This window comes from Lepisosteus platostomus, chromosome 7, assembly GCF_059453375.1.
Source record: "Lepisosteus platostomus isolate fLepPlt1 chromosome 7, fLepPlt1.hap1, whole genome shotgun sequence".
Taxonomy (NCBI): Eukaryota; Metazoa; Chordata; class Actinopteri; order Semionotiformes; family Lepisosteidae; genus Lepisosteus; species Lepisosteus platostomus.
The window spans coordinates 60,128,491-60,146,738 of record NC_142617.1 but is presented as its reverse complement, the minus strand read 5'-3'; the positions used below and the strand labels follow the sequence as shown (position 1 = coordinate 60,146,738).

At 43.3% G+C, this 18,248-nt stretch overlaps 1 protein-coding gene across 5 annotated transcripts in view; it reads left to right on the top strand.

Moving 5' to 3' along the window:
* Positions 1 to 18,248, top strand: part of cskl (c-src tyrosine kinase-like) — an 80,904-nt gene that overhangs the window by 21,119 nt on the left and 41,537 nt on the right. For 2 of the 5 annotated variants that reach the window (XM_088641497.1, XM_088641499.1), the window contains exon 2: positions 13,339 to 13,403. The exons of 1 other annotated variant lie outside the window; for it this stretch is intronic. The gene's annotated coding sequence lies outside the window, so the exon portion shown is untranslated. Of the gene's footprint in view, positions 1 to 13,338; positions 13,421 to 18,248 lie in introns of all 5 variants that reach the window. 2 more of the 5 variants (XM_088641498.1, XM_088641500.1) reach the window with 1 other exon arrangement.

Genomic DNA, 18,248 nt, shown 5'->3' with positions numbered 1-18,248 from the left:
GGGAATGAGGCTACCTGGGAAGGGCCAGGAACTATGTACTTCACCAGAGCAATTAAGGCTTTATGTCCCTAATAGTACATGATTAAAGCAGTGATTTTTCTTTGACAACCAAAAAACAGGAAAACAGGTGTTCAAATTCTCCAGCCATTCTGTGATAGTGCCCACCTCCTGGCAAAATAAATGTAAAATACAGCTAGTTAGTGCTCGCTGGACAACGCAGGTAGAAGGCACCAGAGAGAGTACTGTAAGTAGCAGGTTTGGACGTAACACTATACTCTGCCACAAGCAGCTATTTGACACTAACTGAGGTGTCAGCTCATGTGGAGTTACAGGTACATCACTGGCAGCAAGCAGTGAAATGTCACCATCGTTTGGGGCACGTTCATGGCAGTGCAGCTCTGACTCAGGTCTGATTTTTGTTCTCTATGTCTGTTTCATATTTTGTGCTCCCTCTTTTATATTACAGCCTGTCTAATATGACCAGCGACTGCATTGGTCTTGCCAAAAAGATAGCGTGCTTGAAGAGGTGATAATGGATAGCCAGTCCCTCTCTTTGTCGTTTTATTTCTTACAGTTGCCAGGCAAGCTGACAGCAGGCAGTTTTTATATGCTTGCTGTATCACCTGCAAGTACACAGCCACCACCACACTCATTCAAGGCCCCTCAGGACAATTCCGGATCACCCAGACAGCATCTTGTACCTCCAGCAACCTTATTTACTGTATCTCTTGCAGTAAATGCCCAGCCATCTACATTGGAGAAACAGGAAGGAGACTCGGAGACCGCTTCAGAGAACACGTCAGGGCTGTGAAGATTAAGGATCTCTCCAAGCCCATTGTTTCTCATTTCACCTCTGACGGCCACGACCACACTAATCTCTCCGTCTGTGTTCTCAAAGACGGTTTTCCGAACTCATACATCAGAAAGACCACCGAAACTAAAATTATTCTGCAGTTAGGATCACACATTCTCCCTTCCCTTAACGACAGATTACTGTTCTTTTAAATTTTCTCCATTCATTGGAAGTTTCATTTCACACCTCTCTGCACCCATTCTGACTTCACACCTCTTGATTGGCCTCTCTTTCTGTCCCCTGCTCCCACCTCTCACTCCTCCTCCCTCCCAACCTTTGTTCTCCCGCTACTTTACCTTTGCCTACTGCCCTGTCTCTCTCACACATGAAGAAGGCTCCACGGCCGAAACGTTGTGTTCTCTTTCTTCTTTTTTTCAGCATGGAATAAACCTATTACTTGTTCCTTTACATATATGGCTGTCTACCGTTTGTGTTTCTATAAGTCTTGTTTGCGAGACTGAGCGTGTGATGTGAGTGTAGTGTGAGAGCATGTGTATCTTAGTTGTGAGTGTTTGCGTTTGTGTTGTTTCTGTGTGAGAGTGTTAGACTGGAGATAAGGGTGTTGTCTCCAGCAGCCCTCCAAAACACTTGTCTGCAGGAGGAAGCAGGAAACCACCAAGTGTGAAGGATTGGTTGACGCCAAGAAATGCCAAGAGCTTGACGCGTTGATAGATTTCATTAACCTTGTTGTTCGGGGATTCATGTCTTGGAAACTGACAAGGGCTGGAATTCAATATACATATGCAAAGCACAACACAGAGCAGAGCTTATGGAGCAAGTGTGGACAACAGAAACAGTGTGGTGCCGCTTTGCGTTGAGCCTGAGATCAGCTTTACACAGCGCAGTTTGCAGACCTTTAGTGAATGAACTGTCGTTCCACCTTGCATCAACTGATACATTACTGAAATGTCAGTTTCGACAGGAAAGGCTAATGCTAATATTCTTCCTGGTCACATACACTATTGATCACGTGCATTAAGAGATTACAAACGTGTGTATATACAGCTTGCAAAAGTGAACCCTAAGTACGCATACTGGTATATAAAAATAGTCTCTTGAATTATGAAATTCCAACATACAGAAATAGTTTACCCACCCTTTGCCAGTAAAGAAAAACACAAACGTATTTGAGGGGCGTTTTGTTTCTGCAAAACGTTTTCCACCAGCACTGTAAACATTTGCATGGTAAGACGCACTTGGCTATGGAGAAACAGTCACTTGAGCTTTGTCACTGATTTCTACAGGTTCATTCAGGCTTCCAGAAAATTAAAAACCACAATATTTCAAAATGTTTCCCTGTTAGTGTCCATAAATATTTAAACATTTATCTAAAACATTTATGCATTTATTATATTCTTTGCAATTTTATAGTGTTTTTCATCCCTGAGGATCCCAGAGTGCTTTGCTTATAGTGGGGGCCCAGTGGGTGACCCCCAGCAGCCTCGGTACAGGGCACACCAGTCAGAGGAGTGAGAAATTACTCCTCTCCTTGAATTAAGGGGGAGCTTTGGGAAGGCTAGATTGAGTAATCAGTAACCAGCACACTGGTTTCAGGACTTTGGTTTTAATATTTCAGTCAGTTACTCATTGACTTCATTCCCAGCGCTCACCATGATTCTTACTGTTGGACACTTTGGGGAAAAGAATAATGATTTGATGTTGTAGTAACTGTAGTCTAATTAAAAAGAGAATAAGCTCCTAAATGTCAGTGTATGATGCGGTGAGACTTCATGCACATTACAGCCTATTCCTTGCCTATTCCGGTCTCTTTCACTTCCTACTGTTGCATCTTCATGCTGGGAAGGACGTTCAGGCTTGATGAAGTGTGGACAGGATGTCAAGATGTCATCACTTGTGTTTTTCTTGATCGCCCAGCCTAAATAAAGCAGTTTTTATAGTACTTTTTCAATATGCTAGTCCTTCTTAAAATGGTGTCATTTTAGCACAGGAAAAAAGTGGGTGAGGTGTGGAGGCCGTTCACCAGAGTGTGGGCACTGTAGCTGCAGAAATGTCCTTTAGTTCCTGGACTGTGTCTCCTGCCATGCTGTAGAAATGCCCTGTAGTCTGAATGCTTCCCAAATATCCATTCATCCAGTCAGGGAAACTGGATAAACCCTGGAAATGACTTTATAACACCATTCAGGAGCAGAAAAGCAGTAAAGCAACATCCATCCATTGTCATAAAGCAGCTTACTGCCAGTAAGAACTGTGGCGACTTGGCACCTTTCCCAGTAGCATGGCAGGGCCTTGCACACACAGGGACAGTTTAAAGACATCAATTAGCCCAGCCAGCATGTCTGTGGACTGTGTGAGGAAGCCAGAGCACCTGTCCAATACCCACTTGGGCACAGGAAGAAACACTAACTCCACAATGAATGAGGCCACTGTTGCTCCAGACCCCAGAGCCATGATGCAGGGTGCTGACTACCACATAGTTCACTGTATTCCCCTGTACTGTGAGCTGTATGATTCAGATTGCTCAGGAAGTATTTGGAGTCTCTCTTTCGCCTCCAGATACAATATACAGCCCAGGGCTTTGTTTGCAGACTTTGCAGTCTTTGAGAAAGATGCTCACTGCCTGGAAACCCTTCATAAAATCATGAGCATAAAATCTGATTTGTCTGGCTTTAAATTTAAGACTGCTGCCCTCTGTGGAATCTTAAGTAAGGAATCTTTTAAGTAAGGATTTTTTGGGGTATAAATGTACTCATTAATTAAGCTTGTGTATGAACCATGGCTTAGTGAGGCTGGCAGGAAGAATACTCCGCAAAAGCCAAACGTTTGTGGATGATTTCTGAGCATCGGATTCAGCGATATACTACTGGATGTTGTTTGCAAAGGAACACAGATGTTGAGGAAATATTTTGAGGTTCACGCTGTTCTCTCTGCTTCCAGTTTGAAGGGAAGTGTGAAGTTAAGGATTTATTCTGCCTTCCCACGGAGGTGAGCTGGAGAGGCCAGCGTGTAGTGGTGTACGTCTCCTCTTCCTTAAATTCCCTGCCAGAAGCATGGTATAAGGAGGGGGGCAGACTCAGGGTATGGACACCAGGGAGTAAGGATAGTAGGGTAATGGAGAACCCTACTACTGTATTGTTTGCTTGATTGACTTTTGTGATTTTTTCAGGTCCTGCTCAAAATGTCAGTGTTTCCTGTTGTTGGTTGTGCTGCAGCAGCGTGCAGCTCTCCAGTGTCTGGACAGGATGTCAGACAGTGCCAGCTCAGTGCCGGCTCAGGGATTCGGACCCCGTGACTGGCACACGTTTCACAGCGTCCTAAGCCCTTTTCATGCTGCCCTTATGGACGCCAGCTGGAAAACATTGTTTGTTTTTGCCTTGCAGAGCCTCACCGCAGGTCTGATTCACAGCTGTAAACACAAATTATGCATCAGGGATCATAGATCTTAAACATCCAACCTACGGCAAAATATTGTATTCTGTCATGCATAATAATATAGAAATATGAAAATGCATCTTTCAACCATTCCTCTTCAGACACACACCATGGCAGTGCTCTGCTCACAGGCCTTTATCACCCAGTACGATCTCTGGGCCCACTGTCAGGTAATCCATCATCAATAGGCGAAGAGAGAGCTCTGCATTGGCAAACATTACTGACTGTGTGCAGTAATGTTCTTCTTGTTCCATTTTCATACTGATTAACCTCTAGTACCAGTTAATTTTAAACACACTAACCAACGTGTAAATCTTCTCTAAAATGAGGCATTACCCAAACACCATTCTTCTTGCTCTGAGCAGGACATTGCAGAGGCCCGTGACATCAGCGGATTGGGGCTGTGGTGCGGATTGACATACTTGCATGGTTGTAAGGAATCAGGAGAAAGTCTCATCCTGGCAACAAAGGATATTCAAAAGGGAAATTGATACTTAGTGTTTAGCATTTTGTTTTAAGGGGAGAACCTTTAACAACCATTACTGAAGGCACCCTCATTTTTGATGAGGAGTGAAAATGCCTTCACGAGTCACCTGGCCAATAGCTTGCCTGTTTTGTGGAATTAGGCGGTCTTGTTCTGTATGGGAAGCTATTCCATTGCTGATTCACCTTTCCAACTGCAGGCACGCATTTACTGTGCTGCTTCGAGTGGAGCAGTCAGCATCGAGCATCCTGCTCAAGGTTGCATCAGCAGTATCCTCACTGGCGGCCTGAGCACGCACACCTTCAGTCCTGCGTCCAGATCTCTGCCACTCCACGCTGTCGCCAACTGTCTTGTTCGCAACCACGAATCGAGAGTGTGTGAACTGTGCATCCCGTCTCGGCTCCCTGGCACTGCCCAGGGTTCTGGAAGCTGAGGAGCACCTGCTCGCTGTGCTCGGCACTCCTCTCACTCGGTCTTATTTCAGAATGAGCTGTGAGCTGGCTGGCTCTGGCTTCATCTCAGTGACAGTGGAGCAGATAGCTCTAATGGCAGTGTCTGTGTGGTATTAATTATTTAGTGCATTACTGTACAGAGCAGCTGCCTCAGGAGCTTTTATTTATTTATGTTGCCTGTCAGAGCTAAGCCTCGCCACGAGTTTCTGGCAGCCAGCTCTGCACAGGGCTGTACTGAAGGCTCCAGCAGCCTCATTCACAGGTCTTTAACCCCGGTCATCTGCACTCACTGGCACTGTCTGCCTACCGCTGGCTTTTACTGTGTTGTTTCTCAAATGCATTTCATCTGGGGTATATCCTCTCTATACACTATGAATCGGGAAACACTCCATTATCAGTTTTCCAGCACTGCCAGCTTCATAGATGTGGGCTACCTCTGTCCTCTCACTTTCTGGGTCACTTCATATCTTCTGGTTTTTGTTGTAGGTAATTTATTAAAAAGGCTAATCAATGCCTCAGTCAAACTGTTCTCAGAATGATTTTTTAATAGTTCCCCACAGTCTCTCATGGGTTTTTAATACACTTTGTTGGATTGCATATTTGCGGATACATTAATCAAACCGAGCACTCTTTTCAGTTTACCCCCGGTCTGGTCCATACATTGCTATTGCCCTGTAGCCGCTAATCATGTCACAGTGGGAGTCTTACTGTATCAAACACACCCACGGTTTATTATTTCTTCATGGGCCTAATTATTTCAGCTCCAAGAAAGTGGTTATTGGAAAAGTGCAACTTAATGAAAGTTCAGAAAGCCTGTGACAGTAATGCTATTTGATCCCTCTCGGTTTCTTGTCAGTCACACAAATGGTTGAATTATCCGTAGGAAGCATGTGCTGATGTGGAGTGAAAACTAGAATAGCTTTCCTGCTGGTGAGACAGTGACCTCAGCTCCTCCGCTCTCGGTTCCAGGGCTGAAGCACTCCACCCTCCGCTCTCTGAAACCAAAGCCACTCCTTCCCTTCCGCAGCAGTGCAGCTCTCTTCTCGGCTCCGTTCTCCACGCCGAGAGCTGTGCATTTTTCCTTCTTCCTTACACAAATGCTCCATTCTTAGGTTTGTCACACCTACAACACCCCATTCTGCACTTTCTCTTTTAGACCTGAGATACTCCTTTTATTACCCTTCTGGGTTGCCGACATTTTGAATTGTCCTGTGAACTTCAGCTTCTCAATCTCTAGATTCCATTCTCACTCTTCCTCTTCCTCTTGAGCCCTCCCTCGCACTCCGATCTTGGTTCTTCTCTCGGACACGGGAACGTTCTCTTCTCCCGTCATGCTTCTGGCTTTATATCCCAGCAGCGCTCTTGGAATCAGGGATGAAAGAATCGTAATCCTTCAGCATGAATTTTCTACATTCCCCTCCTCTCTTCCCTGTAGTTCTATTTAGAACTCCAGCCTGTGTGGTCGCTCTCCCTCAGTGTGTGCCTTCTAATGTATGCATGGATTAAAATGAATGCAGTTTGTCTTTGCCTGCATGCATGGGTTATTTATCCTCAATGAGTGAATTGCAGAGATGAGAATTTGAGAATGGACGCCTTAAGAAGTGTCCCAGCTCTGTGGAGTGCCTGCAGTCTTCTGCCTCATTTCAGAGCAGGTTTATTTTTTGTTGGATGGCATTTTAAGGGTCCCTAAATAGCGTTCAGTTTGGAATTGTTCTTGCATTTAAATTAGATTCTTAAATGTATTTTTGCAAGACTTTTTTCACTTTATTGAAATTTTTAATTCATACAAGTCCCGATCCATTCCCTGTTAGCTTTCATCAGGTGGAGAACACATTTTGCATTGTGCAGCGGGATGGATCTCAAGTGCTTTCATAAGTGCAATCATCGGCACCTTCCAATAGTATATCACTGCATTTGTTACAGGTTTTTTCAGTAAAGGTATTGTCAAACAGTGCTTTAAATTTTATTTATTTAGTATTTTAAAAAGGTGGGTTTTAATATACGTTTCAATCATTTGTAAGATACGTTTGCTGTAGCTGTATTATAAAAGCTTGGCTGCAGACCCTCATCTTCCAGAGTCCGAATGAAGGTTCTTTGAAATGAAATGAAAACTCTGCAGTGGGTTGTTGTAGGTTAACACGCAAAGGAAGTGTTTTTTACTTGGTATATAATGTGTTTCCTAACCACTGAAACACTGTTACTGGGTGATCTGTTTTATGGTGAAGCCTTTTTCATGAGTAGCACATGGCAGTTATCACCCTGATATTTTATGTGATCTTGCCCAAGTTGAGATGATTATTATTACTCCGGTTGATAAGACATGGCTGATCTTTGAAGCACGGGTGCCACAGGACTTTTGTAGACCCTGTGGAACCCCTACAGACAACGTTGATGGAAAGAGTCTTGATCTTATGTTCCCACATTGCTCCAAAGTTACAAATTGTCATGACACTTGTGGAAGACTACAGGGGAAGACTGCAGTCAAAATACAGTCTAGAATGAACATGGCTGCCCCTAGGCAGCACAGTACTAGGTTCCCTAATGAAAGAGTTTTTGTGACTGTTCAATCAGTTTTTTTTAGGTTCATGCAATCTGTTTCTTTCTCTCTTCTTCCTTTCATTTCTGCTCATACATCTTGTTTTTTCAAGATCTCCACTGGGATTGTGTTCCACTGTGACTCTCACTCCATACTGCACAGTGGATTGAAACAGTCTGTTGTGGAAGTGAATGTTTTTACAGCAGTTTTTTCTTTCTTCCCCTCTAGCCTGCTGCAGTCCCATGTGTTCATCGCGTCCGGCAGGCATGTATATGGCACTGCATGTGGCTGCCCAGTGTGACTGTAGCAATAAAGTTATCATGTAGTTTCCACTTGTGACTTCTGGATTGTGTTTCACTGACCATTCTGAAGACGTCCTCTGGGTGGACTTTGTCAGTGCCTTTGAGAATTGTGTGTAATTTTATTGGTTCCCCTTGAAATCTTCTCCGCTCAAGACTAGACAGGTTCAGTTCCTTCAGTCTGACCATGTAGGACATTCCCTTAAGCCCAGAAAGTATAAGGTTCCTCTTCTCTGGACAGATTCTGGAGCAGCAATAACTTTTCGATTCAGGTTGAACAAATTCTACACAATATTCTAAAAGAAGATTTACTGAACTGTAGGTAAAAGCAGTTACCTTTGGAATTGCTAAGATTTTAATATTTAAAATTTAATATTTATATAATTTAAATATGTACTGTTTTGTCTATGATTTGTTGTCACAAATATTTTTCTGATAATTACCTTCTGCTTCATACAGGTATATGCTATATCTATTGTAACAGTTCTGTGTACCTGACCATCAGACCCACCTTTACAAGCTCATCTAGAAGTTACAATAGGAACATAATGTTTCGCAACCTTGCAACCCTGCAGTTCTCCTCTCGCATGATGCCAGTCTTTCCCTTGGGTTGGTTTTGCCCTGCCTATGTAACTGCCCCCTGTTTGCTACCCTGTTCATAGCAGCACCAAGCTCAGTGCCGGAGTAAGTGCCCATCCCAGACTGGTGAGAAACAGAGAACTGTAGTTTAATAAGTTTTTATTAGTACACATTTCATTATGGATGCGATGAGATAGAAGAGTGTTCTAATTGGCCAGTACAATTACAATAATCTTGAAGGTACAAATAATTACAAATTAAACTTAATTAAAATGATGTATGGTATTGTATGCCATCTGTGTCAATGTTTCCAATGTATTGCACAGCTGTAGTAAGCATATATTTTACACTTGTAGGCCAGGGGTTAAAAGCGCACCTTTGTTTCTGGGACACACCTAGACAGGCCTCATGAGAAGGAGGAACCGGCCTGTAGCCCCCATCCCTCGGTCGTGAGCGACTCGACCTTGATCTGAGAATCCCCGAAGCTCTGCAGCGTGTCAGCAGGCCGATTTACAGGGCTCGTTCTGAAGGAGTGGCAAAATCTAGATAATGGCCCTGGATTGGGATTGCTCTGAGCCTGTCTGGTCATGCTGTGCTGTGGATGAAATATCTCGGTGTCTGGATGGAGCGATAAAAAGCATTCTGAGACGTGAAAGAAAATGCGGATATACCCGTTTGTTGTGAAAAATCTGGCGGTGCTTGTGTACGCTTGGATTGGAGGAGTGCTACCTCCAGAGTGATTTGACGGGACACCGGGTCGCAGCAGAAGAGAGGTTAAACAGAGGTCCTGACTTACCGGGTCATTGTGGCGCCTGTGGCACAGTTTGTAAGAGGGACGTTATCAGCTCAGTCTGGCCTCCCTGCCGTTCCCCCTTCACCCGGTGCAGCAGCTCCTCGCTCCCCCCCTGGGCTGCTGGCACAGAGCGGCTGCCGTGAGTCACTCAGGTTAGGTGTCACTTCAGCGGAAGACAGTCTGCATGTGAAGCATGTAGACCAACTAGATGTGAAATGCTTTTTGGATCCTTTGGAGTAAAAAGCGCTATAGAAATCTAATAGCTCATTTTTCTTTTCATTAGTTGTGTTGAAGGAGAGTATTCCTACCTTCCTGGTAATTTAATACCCATGTGTCTTATGTTTGTCAGGTGTGACTGCTGCTGCTTCCTCTATAATTTGTATCTGTCACAATTCCCTTAATCTATAACATTAGTACAAATAAATCAAAGCATGATGTACACTGAGCTGAAAAAACTGCATGGAGGCTAAAACCTCTTGTTACATACGAAAGAGGATGTGAACTTGCAAGAAGTCTTGATCTGAAACAAGGAACCTTTAATCCGTTGACGTCTCGTTGCGCTGGGCAGTTCTAGCCATTGGATTTTGTGAACTCTTTTAGAATCACTTCTGGCAGACAAGTCACTCTGCAGACAGCAGCAGCACAGAGCTCTGGAGCGGAAGGTGCAGATGGTGCCTGTTGGTTGAGATACAAAGAGACTTAGACGTCGCTGGCACACATGATATGATAGGATATTAAAAAGCTGTATTTACGGTAAAAGGAACTGAGTGAGCAAACAGTATTTTTTGCAGAAAAAGAGGCTGGTGTCTTATTTGTATTCCATATCTGGATTAAGGGGAGTTTCTTTAGTTTTGCTAACTGGTTTAAGAAATTTTACTTTAAATGTTCACATGAAGGACCGTGTATTTTAGTGTTTGCTGTGTTAGAGTTACAGGAAAGCAAATATATTTGCTTCCTTCTGGTTAGTTAGAAGAGGTGTGTGCTGCCTACTTGCAAGATGGGTTTAAGCACTATTCTGCAAAGGAGCTCCTCATTAATGCAAAGGGACACAAGGGAGTTCCTGCATGGTTCGGCCGGGGAAGGTTGAGCTTGCACCGTGCACTTCTGACATCGCTGGCCTGACTCTGGCTAGCCGGGCGCTGCTGGGGATGGCGAGTCCCACCTCCTGGAGCTGGCCTGACCAGCGAGCTGTCTCGGGTGGAATGAGCACTGTGGCTCGGCCTGTGGGAAAGAGGGAATACACTCGTGTGTGAGCACTGTGGTTTTCCTCTCATGAAAAACATTCCTGTTCAGCATTTTCCCGATAGTTGAGGCATGAACATGGACAGCTGCAGTGAGAGAGGCCTGCAGGTCCTTAAATGTTGCTCTGGGGTTCTTTGTAACTTCCTGGATGACTTTCATTTTTGCCTGTGGGAAGATCTTGGCAGGATGATCAGTCCTGGAGAGAGTCACCATGGTCTTTAGAATTTTCTCTTTGTAGACTAATCTGTCTGACGGTGGAGCCCCATATTTTTAGAAATGTTTTGTTATCCTTTGCAGGCTGATGAGCATCAGCTACTCTTTTCTCAGGTCCTCTGAAAACTGTCCTGATTGTAGCACAATGCATTTCCGTTAATATAATTATTCCGTTAATAATATTTCACATATGCTGCTTCTTAATGATTCTTTTTTTTTACATGATACACTGTTGCATCTAAAAAAAGTGTTAAATATAAACCCTTTTGGTTATTTAAGAAAAGACTGGTTTTGATTAAGCAAATATATAATGTAAGAAATAATAAACTTTGTTATATAACGCCTTTAAAAGTAGCTCCTCAAAGCACTTTAGCACTTTACTGCAAGGAAAGCAAAAAAACAAATTTCATGCAACTAATTGTTATCAAGTATTGAACTTGAAAAGAAAAAAACTGAAATCAGATAAGAGTTTGTGCAATAAAAAAACAAGGGTTTTGAGTGTGGTAGAAGATACAAAGGGGCAGATGTAGTAAACAATTAAGTAAAAGCCTATCTGAAGAAGAAATTATGTTCTGGACGATCATCTTACTCGGCACTATAAGATCTCAGAGGATCTTATGTAAGAATTGTGCAGGATGCTACTGAACATCCTACTGAAGTTCTGCGGGCTCTCATGTTAGAGTTCACAATGACCTGCAGCCTGAGAAGGTCTTGTTTGGTTACTGCTGCAAGAAAGTACAGGCTTACAAGATAGCCACTGTTGGTTGAAAATAAATATCTGATAATCACTCATGAAGATGAGGTACTCTAAGCCAGAAAGCATAATGTTTTACTCAGCTATGGAGTTCATTTTTCTAAATTACTTCCATGTGTTATTTAAGGACCCTGTTAAGTTAGTTTTCAATCCTGACCAGTTTTCAAATGGGGTTCCACAAATACTTCCCTAAATACTTAAACTTAAAATTAAATTCCTTATCAAAATTCTAGGCATATAACAGTCTTACAGGATGCCAAATAGAAGACTCTTTCTCACAGAACCTGTTGCTCGGATCCCCTTCATTTGTGGAATATTGACCAGGACCATAAAGGATCTTAGTTCTTGCAGGATGTTGCAGAACCATGTGCAGGCTTTCCCCCAGCACTGCAGTGTGTTCTGCCTCAGGTTGTATAACTTGTCTATGCACAGTTAAAGAGTTGCATTTTCTTTCTGAAACAGCTCCCTTGTGGGGAGGACACAAGGGAGGACTGAACAGTAATTGCAGAATCTCACTCGGTTCAGAGGGAAGTGCTTTCTGAGTGACGTAGACGTTACAGCTGGAAGGGACCACAGCAGCTCCCAGAGAGACTGAAATTTCCAGGTGACATTGAGCAAAACCACAATTAAAAAGGCGTGCTGGAAATGAAACAGTTATTTTTTTAAAGTGCAGGTTCTGCACCGAAAGAAACCAGAACGTTAGTGTGGGAGAATCACATTGAGATACTGGTTGTGTTTATGCTAAATAAGGAATCGAACGGACCTTTTGATGTTGCTGGCAGGTCTAGCCTATTCATTTCCAGACCAAAGGAAAGAGGAGTCCCGCTCCTGGGTTCACAGTCATCCTGGCCCAGAGATGAATCTTAAATACCGCAGGATTTGCTTTTGGTGTTTTCATGATTTGTGTTGAACATGGCCGCAAGTCGAAATTTTTAGTGCAGGTTATTATTGTAATCCTTGCCTGCTCAGGTTGTGCAAATGGGCACATTAAATGTTAGATTATTGTATATTTGCATATAACCCAATCATGGAACTGGTTTACTGTTTTTTTGTGTTTTTTTTCTGCACCCTTAAGGAACATTATTGGACTTAAACCTCCATGTGCAGCTCAGCTGAAGGTTATTGGTTCAGTGCATACAGTGTGTCATACGAAAATACAGGACATGTCTGTAAAAGAAGTCAATCTGAAAGCTGAGGCTCTATTGGAAAAAGACGATGTTGTTCGTGATTTGAATGTTGTCTAATTGGGAAGTAAGATTAAAAATGAAAATAAATTAAGAGGCATTCGTGAGGTCGACAATAAAGAAAAAGCATTGCAGAATTGTTTCCTTCTTGCACTACTTCACCTTAACTAAAGGTGCAGCTCCAGCCAGAGTGGTCAGGGATGGCACACAAGGACATTACAACAGTTATGATCGAGAGGAGCCACTCGGCCCATCTGACCCATTTGGTAGAGTCAGTCGTTAATTGATCCAATGGTCTCATCCAGACGGCTTCAACTGCATGGCTGGGTAGCTTGTTCCACTCTCCCGCAACGCTTTGTGTGAAGTATCTCCTGGGCTCAGCTGGAAGACAATCCAGTGGACACAGGAGTGCTGCAGGAGCAGACTGAGAGCCAGTGGCCTGGGCGATCACTGCGCCATGCTGCAGGACGTCCCAGACTGGCCAGCAGGAGTGTTCTGTGTTTAACTGGTGCTGCTTTCTGCATGTCTCCCGACTGACACTGTGCGTTTCCCCTTCCAGACTGTGGAGTGAGCAGCGGCAGTGCGCCTGGCGCGGACTCCTGGGTGTGGCTCCTGTCTTTCCAGGTCAGCTCCGGAGTGAGGCAAGATCAGTTTCCATATCCGGTTAAACATCACACATAGCGCTTCAAATTCACAAAATAAAAACCAGTTTCTAGGATCATTCTGTATTACTTTATTTAGGATGTTTGATTTCATGTTAATAAAAATGGATTCAAATCTTACTGGATTTTCTAAAACAGTAACTTAATGCATTGTACTAAGTAGATTGGTTTAACAAACATGGAGGCTACAGCTTTAAGGATCCAGAGGATCATTAAAGCAGGAATGCAGGATAGCAAGTAAAAAAGTGTGGCACAGGATTGCGTTGAATTCGAGTGCTTGTGATGTGATCTGGTCTGCTGCTGTTGGTGGTGTCATGTACAGCAGTGCTGGGCACCGGGTTCGAATGCAGAGATCTTGCCCAGAGGATCTGTGCTGAGGGAGAGGAGTGAGGCATGTAGCCATAAGCCTAGAGGAGATATAGAGGGAGGAGAAGGGAAGGGGCTTGAAGATGGAGAGAGCAGTAGGCAAGGATGAGGGACGTTAGCTGGACAATGTGTTTAACATAATGTTGAAGACCTTGTTTTGCTTACTGTTACTGTATCGCTGGTGATTGTAATGCACAACCAATTTCTTTGTTTTGTTTGCGTATGCAAGTCAGGGTTGACTACATGTAGAAGTGCTTGTAAACTTTCTACAGCTAGAGCTGCAGATACTGGGGCTCAGCTCTCCTGGCAGACCCTGACTCGGCCCTTGTCTGCCAAACTCACGGTTACTGTGCTGTATCATCAGCTCTCCATTGTGTTTATTGTATTATTGTATTATTCAAGACAAAGCATTTCTTTACAGTCAACATTTCTCTACAGTCTTTTTGTTATAGGAATTGTATTAATGATTATAAGAAAAGTGCTATGCTCTAAATAACTACTACTGAACTGCAGGTTATAGGCAAACGCTATGTGTGTTTATATGATGATTCTTTTAAGTGACAAGCCACTAAATTCTGGTCTTAGGAACTCTTTACAGTAATAGGCACATGCAGACTATATTTACATCTTTCAGAAGGCTTTTGATGAAGTTCCTCAAAGGTCAATTCTTGAATTGCAGGCAGCAGACATTTAAGTTGTTGGATGAATTTGGTTAGATCAGTGGATAAAAGACAATCTGTGGAATACTCAAACTGGGGAGCTATAGTTAGTAGATTACCAACAAGAATCTACTGTATATTAGGCCCTCTGCTCTCCCTAATTTATGTCAGTGATCTGCACTCTGGTGTCATTGGCAATGTAGTGATCTTTCAGATCTTTCAATTTACCAAAATTGGAGGATTAGAAAACATGCTGTAAATTTAAAAAGGAATTTAAAAAATATTTAGACGAAATTCAAGACTGGACAAGATTCTGGCAAATAAGGTTTAATTTAAAGAATACATATTCCTTCCGAATGCTTTCAAAGGATTTCAAAGCATCCCCCCTACAGAAGATGCCCCTCTCCCCCGAACGTGGCGCCAGCTACACAGTGGATCAGCTGGGGGCCGGAGGGGTGTAGACATCAGCTCAGTGTTACATGAAGGTCCCAAGACTAACTCTTCTTCTTCTTTTTCACAGCCTTAGTCCCAGACTGTCCTGGGGTCAGCTGCTTTGGTTTCTCTTCTCCACTTGTCTCTGTCGAGCACATCTTCCTCACTCACTTCACATACCTCCATATCTTTTCTCACACAATCTATCCATCTCTTTCTAGGCCTGCCTCTTCCCCTGTTACCTTCCACCTCAAATTCCATTACCCTCTTTGTTACTTCCTCAACGTCCCTCCTCATGATATGTCCATACCACCGTAACCTCGCCTCTCGCATCTTCTCAACCACATCCACCACCCTACATCGTCTACAGATTTCTTCATTTCTGATCTTATCCTTCATTGAAATCTGCAGAATCCATCTCAACATCCTCATTTCAGTTCTTCTCATCAAGTTCTCTTCCCTCTTTCCAACTGCCAAGCATTCACCTCCATATAGTAGTACAGGTCTAATCACAGTCTTGTACATTTTGCACTTGAACTTTCTAGGAATTTTCCTGTCACAGATTATTCCAGTTATTTCTCTCCACTTGTTCCATCCAGCTTTCACTCTTTGTTTTACTGCCTCCAGTGTTTCTCCTCCCTTTACCAGTTTTGGTCCCAAGACTAACTACAGCATATAAAATAGAAAATACTGAGCTTGAAGAAGCTACTTGGGTAAAAAGACTTTGATCTTAAATTTATGTAAGAAAGTATTTTTTCTAGACAATGTATCAAGGTGCATTAAAATACAAACAGAACATTTGTATATATATAGTTCAAATTAAACCAAGGGTGTGGTGATAATCTTATATAAAACACTATTTAGACCTTATTTAGAATATTGGCTACAATTTTGGTTGCAACGTTACGAAAAATATTGCTGGTCTGGAGAATTTAAAATGACACGATTAATAATTTCAGATTAAAGGCAATTTCAAAATAGGTGTGTTGGAATATTTTGCAATGAAGGAATTTGCCAAGTTCCTGATCTTTCTTTGGCATCATCCCTGATACAGCTGTAGGAAGTATATTACTCTAATGGTGTTTTCCAGAAGGAGTTAAAAAGACAACTACCAGGGTGAATCCTGAAACTGAAGACCAGCTGCCAAAAATTATAATGAGTTATTAACATTCTGTGAACAAAAAATAGGGAAACTGATGCACCTACTACAGTTAGAGGATTGGAATTTCTCTTAACCATGTTATCAGGTTTCATTGATTGATTTTAAACAAATGTATACCTTTTTGTAATTAAAATTGCCGTTATTTCCACTTTGTTACATCTGAATAATGTGACATCTAATACAGTATGTACAGTAAACATGACGCAATCACCCTTTTAACAACTCTTAATACAAGCAGAAACGTGCAGCTCTCTTTCTGATGTCTGTTCAGATAGTGTTCTGCACACACTGGCTGCATCGTTCACACACACCTATGTGCTGAAACACAAAGGCACAGCAGATGGAGGGTCCTGACCTCCTGTGCTACCTGTCTTGTCACAAGGACTCTGTCGTTAGAGCTCTGCAGTGGTGCAGTGTCAGAACGTCCTAGTCCATGGACAAGTGGGGCGTCCTCTGGTCCTGGAGTACGAAACCTTGCCTGAAATTTTCCGAGGTAAAAATAACAAATGAGTGCTCAAACTTAAGTGGTACAAGAGGATTGAAAGGAGACGTGCTTCTAAGCACACAAAAAAACGACTGTGAGGCAGATGGCAAAGACTGTAGAAGTGCTTAATGAGTTGGAGAAGAATCATGCAGAGCTCCAGGGCTTCCCCTCACAGTGAGAGGGACAGATGTTCTGCTGAGTGCTTTAGGCACACAGAAGCAGAGGAAGTTGTCGTACATGCGAGTTGTTTTGGGACCATTAATGTACTTCAGATAACAATGGAAGGTAGTACCTGCGGAGGCAGCGTAATGAATGACCCCCCCCCATCGATTAATATCGAAACAGAGGACAAACACTAACCTCAACTGACCCGAATGAGGTCATGTACTGGAACTGGTTTTATGGAGTTGTTTTGAATTTCGGCAGCCTATTTCTCTGCAGCCCAGGTGCCATGAGCGTCGTGCTCATTCCCACTGGAAGGGAGGTGGCGCCTGGCGCAGGCCCACGCTGCTGGCTCAGGGACGTCCTGAGGGCCTGGTGGTGGCGCTGCTGTGTGCTCTTGTACTGGGGGGCTTTCCTGAGGGTCCGGGGGTAACAGCATCCCGGAGGATGACAACACCCACTTCAAATTGTATGTGGAGTCATGTATTCAAACAGCAGTAAAAGACTGAAGGGAAGGAAGCAAACACCTGCATACAGACATTCATGAAGCCATGCGGTCTAACCCCATTGCCAGCATACAAAGTTGTGAGAGGATAAACTGCAGTCACCCACCTCTCCAGTTGTTCATGTACTGATTTACATCTCCTTTTATAGTCTTAAGTACAAAATAAAAATACATAAATATTAGTAGTAGCATTTGAAAAGAAGAAACCAGTTATGCAGTAAATTAAATTAAGTATACACAGTGATAAAGCTTTTTCAAAGTTTGGTTTCAGGTAACAGGGTATGCTTGGTAATGTCTCAGCAGGGAATGGAGAAGGACAGAGGACAGCAGTATTCTAACCTTGTCAAACCATATGGAGTGTAGATGTCTGAGTACAGACTGGACACCTTGTTTTAGATGTTTACAGGCTGAAGTTTGGCGCTAGATGACTGACCCAGATGCACCCTTTCAGTCTGTCTGCAGCAGCAGCCTCCGCGTTGTGCCAGGCAGGAACTTGGCAGTTAGTCCTGTGGAGCTTGACACCCTGCAGCAGTAGCCTACAAAATAAGCACACATGAGACACAAGCAGTTAGATGTGCCGCAGAAGATACAAGGTCATTAGCAAACGGAGTTGACACAGACGCTAATTAAATAAAAGCCTTTCTGAAAGGAAAAGCTCTCTGATATCCTTAGGGAAAGACTTCCGGAGCCTGGGGTGCAGCAGGTGAATGCCCTGTCACACATAGAATGTAAACAAGCTTGGGGGATATGTAGAAGACCAGAGTCAGATTTGTGAGATGAGGAATAGAGAGATTCTAAGTCAGATCGGTACTGAGGTGCCCAGCCATGTAGCACCTTATAGCGGAGGATTTTGAAGTCAACACAACCTGATAGCAAGCCAGTGTGAGGACTGCAAGACTGGAGTAATGTGATCACTTGCACGCGACCTGGTCAGGATTCTGGCTGCAGAATGTAGTGGAATTTGTTCGGTGTGGATTTAGACACTCCTGCGAACAGGGCATGGCAGTAATCGGTTTTAGAAAAGACGAATGTGGTGA